Genomic DNA, 10,724 nt, shown 5'->3' with positions numbered 1-10,724 from the left:
CCTTAAATAACAACTTGTTGTTACCTAAGGTAAGAGCTAATTATGGCCAGCAAACATCTCATTTTGCCGCCATTAATCTGTGGAACCGCCTATCACTTATTATTAAGTCTTCATATTTTATCACAGCTTTTAAAAAATCTGAAAAATCTTCTTCTAACCTGATATGTTTCCTGATTTTTTTGCTTCGCTGGTTTGACTTTAGTCATTTGCTTGTGCCGTAGTTTTTTGGGTTCTTTTGTAAACCGTTAGTATTTAATTGTGTATAATCATAATTTGCTTCTCGAATGCTTTTGTTATGCACATAACTTCATATTTTAGTAAACTCTATATGGAAACCATGCACTACATATTTTTCTTATTTGTTTCCTTAACTAATGTTTTATTGTACTTGTTTTTGCTTTTACTGCTGCTTCCGCATCCTTTTTCGTGTACTTCACCATCGAGGGTCCCAGTGCAGTCACTCACTTCGGGACCCTTTTCTGTAAACTTTCTTTGTAACCATTTACTTTTGATGAATAAATTTCAACTTGACTTGAAAAATAAAGGTATTTTTAGGCGCTAAAAAGTTCATTAGACCCGAAACTCAAAAGAGGCACTTGTAGGCACAATAAAGTACTGCTTAAAGTGTTTCATTTCTCTTAATACATGCTTATATGTCGAATAGGCTTGATACCGACTAAAGAAAATAGCCATTTTGCCTAAAGTTCAACTCTATGCTAATGACAACCACCATACCGAACAATAGGCGGCAGCTTCCCGATCTTCAGGCAGCCACATCTTCATAGAATGAACATCTGTGTACCATGGCGTCACAGACAATGAAGTGGTTGACAACATGGCATGATCAGCCATTGCCTTCCTCCATAGCACGTGCACTTTTACCTATCCCTATGAATGTCTACGAAGATGCTATAGTGAGGAGAATTTGTATAAAAAGCATGCCACGGACACCCATATAAAGCCCCCCAAGGCCCTACTGACTCATCCGTTCTGACATCCTGTGTGGCCTTCAAGTTCGTCTTACAAATAACGGACTGACTACGACACCACGTTTGGCAATAGACGTAGGCGGTAATGGCTTCGACGATTGGACATAAAAAGGACTGCACGGCACTGCGCCCGCAGTTCGGCAGTGGTGCACGCCTGAACAGCAACTAAATACTGCGCTTGCTCTTACAGCCCGCACCCCCGCCTGCGTTAAGATTTGTTGCAACCGGTGGACGACGCATGTGCGAGACGAGCTCGGAGCATCGCCCGCAACATCTGTGATTGTGGCAGGAAGTACGAGGCGATAACCCCTTTTTTTTGAGTACCGGGAAAAGCGAGGACAGCATGAGAAGACCAGCGCGACGGGGATTCCGTGCAGTTCGGCAGCGGTGCACGCCCGAACAGCAACTAAATACTGCGCTTGCTCTTACAGCCCGCCATCCCGCCTGCGTGAAGATTTGTAGCAACCTGTGAACTACGCATGTGCGAAACGAGCTCGTAGCATCGCCTGCAACATCTGTGATTGTGGCAGGGAGTACGAGGCAACACCCCCTTTTTTGAGGACCGGGAAAAGTGATGACGGCTTAAGAAGACCAGCGCAACGAGGATTCCGTGCAGTTCGGCAGCGGTGCACGCCCGAACAGCAACTAAATACTGCGCTTGCTCTTACAGGTAAGCAGCATACTTGAAAAATCCCATTCCCTTGTATGGTAGAGGAGTGTGCACTGCTGCCGAACGATATGCTACTGCTTTTGCTTGTACAGTTGTACTCTTGCGTGTTGCTGAAATGTCCAAAGACGCGCGTGATATGTCTAAAGCCTTTGAAGATTTCAAGCGTGAGCTCCGGCTAGAAATTAGAGGTCTAAAAGAAACGTTTGGCGGAATAGGTAATTTTACGAAGCAGCTACACGAAATACTAAAAGAGAATCGCGAACTTCGTTCACAGAACATAAAGCTGACAAATAAACTAGAAAAGCTAGAACAGTACCAACGCTCTAACAATGTTGAGATTAAGGGCATTCCTCTCGAAGGTGAACCGGTAGCTATAATCAAACAAATTGGCGTAGTCATACAGGAGGAAGTTATCGATGCCGACATTGATATTTGCCATCGTGTGCCTACTGCTCGGCACGATGAGTCAAACATAATCGTTCGGTTCATTCGTAGAACGAAGAGGAATGCCTTTCTCAGCAAAGCAAAGAAATCAATACTGGATGCAAAGAATTTCGGGTTTCAGTCTTCTTCTACGGTTTATGTGAACGAACACCTAACACGGCATGGCAAACACCTGCTCTCCCCCACAGTGCAAAAAAAAAAGAAAGAATTTGGTAGGAAATTTGTGTGGACTGCAGGAGGAAAGGTGTTTGCAAGGAAAGAAGAAGGCTCACCTGCGCTGAAAATTTTTAACATAAGCGACATTGAAAAGATGAACGAAGCAATGTAGTGTGTTGTCTTTCGCAAGCCTAGTACTGAGTTTGTGTTGTGGAAAAATGGACAGCCAGAATTATTATGTAGCTACTACGATGTGGCGACTTTTAATACATCTTTTCCATGTATGCCGAAGTTGTTCAAAATATTACACATAAATACGCGTGGCATCCGAAATAAACAGGAACAGCTTAGTGACTTGTATGCATCCATATCCCATAGCTTCAACGTTTTAATGTACAGGTGCCGTCAGAAGTAATTGGAGCACGGTAGCTGTGGCCTAACCGCACCGGAGCGTCGTGTAGCTTCACCGGCGGTAAACGAAAGGAGCACAGCACGCACGCGCACCTGCCGTCGGTGATAGCCCCACCGTACTTCTCAACCCACTTTTTTAAACGCGGCTTCGAGCATTATTCGCAGCATTCTGGTCTTGGCAATGGCGCTGACAGCAGAGGCGGTATCTGGCAGCGTCGCTCACAAACTTTTAGCGCACGCGAGCTGCTGGAGAAGCGTCTCAATCGCGGGGATCTGAAGTAACAATTTTTCGTTGCTAACATTTTTAGGTGGGTCTGCTATCAGCGCCATGGCCGAGGCCCAAGTTTCGAATAATGCTCTAAGCCGCGTTTTAAAAAGTCTGTTGGGAAGTATGGAGGGGCTATCACCGTCGGCAGGCGCGCATTCGTGTTCTGCTCCTTCTGTTTACCGCCGCTGCAGCTACACGGCGCTCCTCTGGGGTTCGGCCACAGCTCCCGTGCTCCAATTACTTCTGACGGCACCTGTACACGGAAACATGGCTAACAGAAACGGAAAAACCGCCGTATTTTCATGGTTACTCGTACAACGGCCTTGTGCGGCCAAGTGGCCGGGGCGGTGGCGTAGCCGTTTATGAACAGTCAATGAGGCATGAAGTAATTTCGGAGTTTTCAGTAATAAATTATAGCGTTGAGTGCGTGTTGGTACGTTTACAGAAAGTAATAGTGACGGTTATGTATCGACCACCTATGGGTAACAAACGAGAATTCTTTGACTATTTTGAGCGTGTACTTGCTATGTTCAGCCGATTGTCTATGCCTTTCGTCATCATGGGGGATGTCAACATAAATATCAGGTGACACTTCAGCTATAAATTTTGTTGAAATCATGCACTCATTCGCATGCAGAAACCTTGTTACGGAAGCTACGAGATTAACTGAAAAACGTGCCACCTCAATCTACATATGTTTAACGAACGTCTACTCACCTGACTGTTTTTCTGGACTGCTAACTGTTGACGTAAGCGATCATCTACCAGTTTTTTGTATGCTGCCAAATGCGCATGTCAAACATAAAACGAAAGTGGATACCTTATCTCGCAGCATCACTGCCGCAGCCCTGCAAGCACTTCGATCACATAGTCAATCAACCGATTGGGCATGCGTATTCCAGCAAAAAAAAAAAAAAAAAACCAATGCGGCATACGAGGCGTTTTCTTGATTGATTGATTGTGGGGTTTAACGCGCCGACGCAACGCAGGCGATGAGGCGCGCCGTAGTAGAGGGCTCCGGATTAATTTCGACCACCTGGGGATCTTTAACGTGCGCCGAAATCTCGTACACACGGGCGTTTTTGCTTTTCGCCTCCATCAGAAAAGCGGCCGCCGCGGCCGGGAATCGAACCCGCGACCTCGTGCTCAGCAGCGCAACGCCTTAGCCACTGAGCCACCGCGGCGGGTACGAGGAGTTTTCTGAAAAATTTATGGCGTGCTATAATCGAGCAGTTCCAATCACTTCGCGAAATCGTAAATCACAACGAGCTAGGAAGCCCTGGATTGATGGAAGGCTATTGAAAATGGTCGAGACTGTTAAGATGTTTCACGCTTTTGTTAAGTCAAGAAATTCCGGGGCCTTGTCTGAGTATAAAAAATATAGGAATAAATTGACCACAGAACTGAGGCATGCGAAGGAAGCGTGTTATGGTAAGCTGTTTACTACGATAAAAAATGACCCTAGGAAGGTCTGGGAAGAAGCGAAGAACCTAATGTCTGGGAAGGAACAACCTCCACAAATTTCCATTCAGACTAGTGCAGGTATCCTATGCGACACTGCAGCGGCCAATCAGATGAATGAGTACTTTGTGACAAGTGCGGTATACAAAAATGATAGCAATGTAGTTCCTTGTTTTGTGTCAAACGAGTTCAGCCTTGCAAACTCTGTACAACTAACCCTTGTGACATCGGATGAAGTATTCAAACTGATACAGCAGATCAAGAATAACGTAGCTGCAGGTTATGATGAGATAAAGTCGACTCCGTTAAAAAATTACGCCCACCTCCCCTCGCGGGAACCCTGGTGTGATGCGACGCTGAGGGGGTTCCAGAGTACAAGCGCAAGCGGAGAGTGACCGTCGACCAAAAGGTCGCCGGAGCGCGGCACACCGGTGATATGCGCAGCGCCGAAAGAGAGGAGATCGCGGAGAGAGAGGGCGTTGCACATGCGCACAGCGCGCGCTCCGCCGAGTGCAGCACCGCCAACCGTCGCGCTACGCCGCACGCAGCAGATGTTTGGGTGAGAGTGTGCGCTATCGCGGAGAGGGGAGGAGAGGCGCGACAGCACGGACAACGGACGCCGCGACGCAGGAGGGACAGAGCCGAGAGCAAGAGATGCTCTCAGCGTCGCATCTAATACGTAGCTGATATTATAGCCCCAATAATTGCCCACATAATCAATGCAGTGTTCGAAACTGGCATTTTCTCCGACCGCCTAAAGATAGCGCGTGTGTGTCCTGTTTTTAAAGGCGGTGATAAACGTCAGTTCACTAATTACAGGCCTATATCCGTTCCTCCGGTTGTGTCAAAAATATTTGAGAATGCAATAAACACGCGGTGGTACAAGTTCTTTAGCAAGTACAATGTGATAAATGAGGCTCAGTATGGATTTCAGAAAAATAAATCTTGTGAAAAAGCTCTGCTAAATATCAAACATGACCTCATTAAAAACATCGAACAGAGGCTATACTCTTTTGGTTTGTTCATTGATTTTAGAAAGGCATTTGATTCAGTATACCATGAAGTCTTAACGCATAAACTTAGCACGTATGGTGTGCGTGGTGTGGTTCTTGACCTAACGAAAAACTACTTACTAAACCGTCGTCAATATGTCTGCCGTCAATATGTCTGCACGAACAACACTGCATCGGCTTATGCAAACATAACTAGAGGAGTACCGCAGGGGTCAATATTCGGTCCGCTACTATTTATACTTTGCTAAATGATCTCTGTGATATCACATGTTCTCCCAAGCTAATTATGTACGCAGACGATACGAACATTTTCTTTAGCGGTGCATCTATTCTAGAATTTGAGCACCATGTTAATAACTACTCCACCAGCGGTCTGGGTGGCTTTGTGTAAACAAACTACAAACGTCAGTAAAACCAAATACATTGTATTTGCTTCTATTAATAAGCCGCGTTTATATAATTCAACCATTGTGTTTGAGGGCATAAAAATTGAACAGGTAGCCAGTCAGACGTTTTTAGGCGTATGGTTTACCGAAGGCTTGGCATGGAACACACGTATACAAAAACTAACTATGGAGCTTAGTAGAACTGCTGAGTGTTTATACAAACTCAGCCCAGTTGTACCAAAATGGCTACACATGGAGTTGTATTATGCACTGTTTTATTCGAAAATGATATATCGTATCATGGTATGGGGTACTACAACACAAACGAACTATCAAGAACTACTGGTTATGCAAAAAAGAGTCCTCTGAGCCTTCGAGCAATATCATGGCCTCATCAGGGACTTAAAAACTAAGCCACTTTTCGAAAAATACTCCATGTTAAAAATAACCCATATTATTTGAGGCTTTTACAATGGGTTCAGCAAAATTATCCTCATAGTTTTCAGAACACACCAGAAAATAAGAATTTTAAATACAACATGCGCCATCTGTACAGGAAAACCCCAACAGTGAGGACAAATCACGGTAAACAGCACGTCGAGTATCAAGTACCTGCCTTATTAAATCGTTTACATGGTCTCATAGACACCAGTCATATTCATTCTAAAACCCAAATAAAGTCCATCCTTTTATGCCATTTCATTGAATATATATAATAAAGTATGTGTACTTAAAATGCTTTACTGATTAATGTGAATTGTGTGATAAAACTGTTATGTGAACGCGTATGTTGTGTTTGTTGTGAAGTTCTACTCTGCAATTGTGCGAGTTTTTAAAAGTATATCAGTGACGTTTTTCTCTTTTTTAAGTGAAAGCCTATGTTTTCTAAGCTCTACTGTGTAATTCTGTGAATTTTTATTCTGTGTGTTATTGAGTGAAAGGCTTGAGTGTCCAATGCAGTTACGTGCAGAGGCCCTTGTCAGGCTGCAAAGCCTATAGCCTCTGCTCCAGTGCCTGTAAAGACTCAGGACAAATAAATTCTTTCTTTCATTCTTTCACCACACAACTCCGCCTGTGCACCCAGGGCCTCAAGAATCGATCCAGCATTGAACGTGCCATATGGGACGGTAGCAAGCGAGGAGAAGAAAAAAGAACACAGAAATCACATTTCATGCATTCGTATACGAAGAATGGATCAAGTCGCAAAAAAACCAAAGCGCAACTAACATTTCACGTTCTTCTGGTGTTCAAAAAAGATGTGGACCTCTTCAGATGACCTCAAGTTGTCTTTGTTGAACAAGCTGGACAACCTAAGCCGTCGTAAACACATCGTGCAATCTATATACTCGTTAACCCTTCTGGAAAGTTACTTTTAACCAAAACGACCGAAATAAGGTGGTCCATGCACGGGGCGGACTTGCAAATTGCTTAAACCCCGCCAGCTGACCAGTTTTTAATGCGTAGCATTTTTCGCCGAGTACCCCCACAGCCAGGACCACGCAACGCCCTGCATTTCCACAAAAATACAGATTTCGCGAAAGTTCAAAATGTAATCGTTAGAATAACGTAAATTGACATAATTTATTGAACAAAATTTTGGAAAACTAAAAAAATAAGAAAGTATAAAATATTTACGGGAAATGGCGAACCGTGTAACGACCTGCATTTCCAGAATAATGCAAATTTCGGAAAAGTTCCAAATATAATCGATGTAATAACGTAAATGGAGATAATTGGCCGGACAAAATTCTGAAAAACTAGAAAATGAGAACTAAGAAGGTAAGCTGGCCGAAGATGGTTACTAACTAAGGAATTCATCGTACTAGCGAACATAAAACAGAGACAAAGGTACTTCTTCTCTTCTAGGGTGTGTTTCCTCTCCTCTTTACCTTTGTCTCTGTTTAATGTTCGCTACTACGATGAATTCCTTAGTTAAAAAATGAGAACAATATTAAAAAATGACGAGAAATGGCAACACGTATACGCATGGCATTTACACAATATTGAAGATTTCACGGAAGTTGCACCGGTTATCGTTATAATAGCGTAGTTGGAGATAATTGGTCGGACAGGATTTAGAAAAAACGAAACGTTTGGCTAAAAAAAGACTCACACTTAAGACAGGCGGAATAAGAATGCTACGCATTAGGAGATAATTCTACGAATTTCTGCAGAATTTTTTCTTTGTCCCTCCCCCGCAAATTAGGCCTGTGACCACTGCCCTCAAAATAAATTCATTCATTCATTCATTCATTCATTCACTCAAAGGGTTGCTTTTAAAGCTGTTCGAAAATTTGTTTTGCAATGGCAACCATGCCGGAATATGCATGATCTGGGCAGTGAAGCGGTTGACACCCGTCGGTGTGAGCGTGTCAGGTAACTTGCGTGTCCTGGAAGGCAGAACGGGTGGCGGAAATAGGTGCATTAAGCGCCCATCTGATGCAACGACCCGCCTTTTTTAAGCGAACCATCATCACGCCATCGAAAGGGGGAGAGAGAAAGAAAAAAACTTATTTTAGAACCAATTGCAGTTCAGACTACAGCGACAGACTCCGCCTGGGACATAGTGCGGCTGGTACTCCAGTTTTTAAAGGGCACGAACCTATATAGAACTCATGCGGTGATTGGACACATGTAATTTTGTTCTGCTAGGGTGGAGCGATTGCCGGCATTCTCTGCACCGCCAGGATCGCCTACTCATTAACACCACTTCACTTCACTTCCCGCCTTTCTTTCCTACCCTTAACCATTAGTGACCGGAATGCCCTCCAAAAGCACATTGTCATTAGCACTAACCCCGGAAAATTTGCCGAGGAAGTTGAACCGTTTCAGTGTGTGTAATAAAAAAAATGGAATACTTCCGGTTGCTGCATATGCTCTATTTTTGGGCAGGCCTATTTCCTGTTTTTAGTTTGGCATTATTAGAATTGTTATAACCAGTGTGACGAACCGAAAAATATACCGGTTCGGTTACGGTTCTGGTTCAGGCGAAATCATTTGGCAAAAGCACGTTCCGAACCGGTTCGCGAACCGGTTCGATTGGTTGAATTATCACAGAAATTAGAAAAAAACAGTTAGTAGTTTAAAGCGACAGTCAAATCAAAATACAAACAGAAAATTGGCCGCGTATCTGCTCCTTTCGTTGCAAATGTCGTCAAAAGACGATAGTCTTTGTAGACATTTGCCAAGGAAATGCCCCCCTTTGCTTTCCCGCTCACCTCTCATGCTTTTCCTGTAACGTCGCGCTCATCCCAAGGAAAACACACTGAACGTTTGCTCAAGGCGATTTGAATTTACCGCGTTCCACTGCTACAGACGGGGTTCCTCGATGCCAGCGCTGCAGTACGGTGGCGACGCGCGTGAATCGAGGCAGCCGACTTCAAGGTTTATAGAACCGTGTTGCCGTGCTCCACGTGCGTTCCAAGAATAAAGTGAAACCTAGCTAGTGGAACCTTTCATTGCTGTTGCCGCGTGATTTCTCATATGCCGCCAGGAGGCGGCGGTTTTCTGCAGTAGATGTAGAATATCATTTGCTATCGAAAAACCAAGCATCCATAATTTTTTTTATTAAAGGAACACTGTAAATACCCCTTGTGTACTAATTTCCTGTCTTATGCTTGCGTAATGTATTGTTCTTGTTCAAAGAAGTTGACAAGTATGAACATATAAACCGGGCTTAGACGTTTACATTTGGCTATGAGTATATAAGACTATTGCGCAATATCAATTTTGCTTTGGCCGGGTGGATGAATCCAGTCACAGACGGACAGACAGACAGACAGACCAAAATTTGTAGGTTTAAGTAGCCCAAGAAAGACCATCGTCTTTGAAATACAAAATGCTGCGCTTCCCCAATGCCAGTAGCGCAATTACAAACCAAACTAAAAAATTACGAGATATTAGAAAAACAGATGAAGTGGAGACAATTTACCACCTACTTTCTCGCCCAGACTTTAAGTTGTCCCAGCGACTATTCATAAAGCCACCGCCAAGAATATGACGGTGGAATATATTTTCTGCCCTTTCCTTTTTTGTTGAAATCCCAATCGTCGCTATGGAATCGCCCATCACGCTAACCTTGAAGCCTTACATTTAGGCCTGCGTACTGGCGCTTTCAAAATACCAGCGCTTAATACCAATGGCGCACATTGTTTATATGTGTAACAAAACAGCAAAATGCTACAATAGGCACATAAATACTACCAATGAATTAGATTATTTGGTCACCCTGAATAATTTATTACCTGTCCCCTTATCAAATATGCTAGCCACGCTTTTGTTAAAAGTAAGCTTTAGTTAACGCTCAGTCACAGCATTATTGCTTTGACTACTGCAATTCCTTTTGCGATAGCTATACCGGACGTGTGCCTTACAATCAGTACGTCATCGCACCGCCTGACCCCCGGCCATCGTTCCGTGTGCTACATTGCCGAATATTATAACAGATTATGCTGTTACAAAGTGAAAGGGAAATTTGACGCGTGGAGCATTGAGATGAGACTTTTTTGGGTAGACGCTCTTTAATTCGTTCACAGCAGCACTCCCCTCCGGAACGAGTAGCAGTAGAAGTAATGTAGCGATTTGGGCAGTCAGTGCATCCTCCAAATTTTTAATAATACAGCGGGAGCGACGAGCGATCGGCTTGTCAGCGCCTTATCACGGTGTTTAGCAGCGGTATAGGCTAGAGTACGCGCACGCGCATAGGACTATCTGCAGCATGCGTGTCGTCTGCTACGCTGTTTCCTTGAGAGTGGTACACCCCCTGCCACTGCATCTGCATAAGTTTGTTCACAAGAAACCGTGGGTATTTGAAGCTCATGCGCATATCAAATGCGCGTTTCAGATTTCTTTCAGATCACTTGACCAGCAGAGCGTGAGGAATGCCACTGTAAAGATAAATAAAAGTAGAACAGGGCGTGTTTTTGT

The 10,724-nt window shown here is 44.0% G+C and overlaps 1 protein-coding gene across 2 annotated transcripts in view; it reads left to right on the top strand.

The window, feature by feature from the left end:
* Positions 1 to 1,121: 1,121 nt before the first annotated feature.
* LOC144170705 (sodium/nucleoside cotransporter 2-like) overlaps positions 1,122 to 10,724 on the top strand; it is a 34,294-nt gene continuing 24,691 nt past the window's right edge. The window contains exon 1 of one of the 2 annotated variants that reach the window (XM_077700656.1): positions 1,122 to 1,659. The gene's annotated coding sequence lies outside the window, so the exon portion shown is untranslated. The remainder of the gene's footprint in view (positions 1,660 to 10,724) is intronic. The other variant, XM_077700658.1, reaches the window with a different exon arrangement.

The sequence above is a fragment of the Haemaphysalis longicornis genome, unplaced genomic scaffold (genome assembly GCF_048455015.1).
Source record: "Haemaphysalis longicornis isolate Haplotype H1 unplaced genomic scaffold, Haemaphysalis longicornis Haplotype H1 scaffold_2, whole genome shotgun sequence".
NCBI lineage: Eukaryota > Metazoa > Arthropoda > Arachnida > Ixodida > Ixodidae > Haemaphysalis > Haemaphysalis longicornis.
This window is presented reverse-complemented; position numbering and strand designations above follow the sequence as displayed.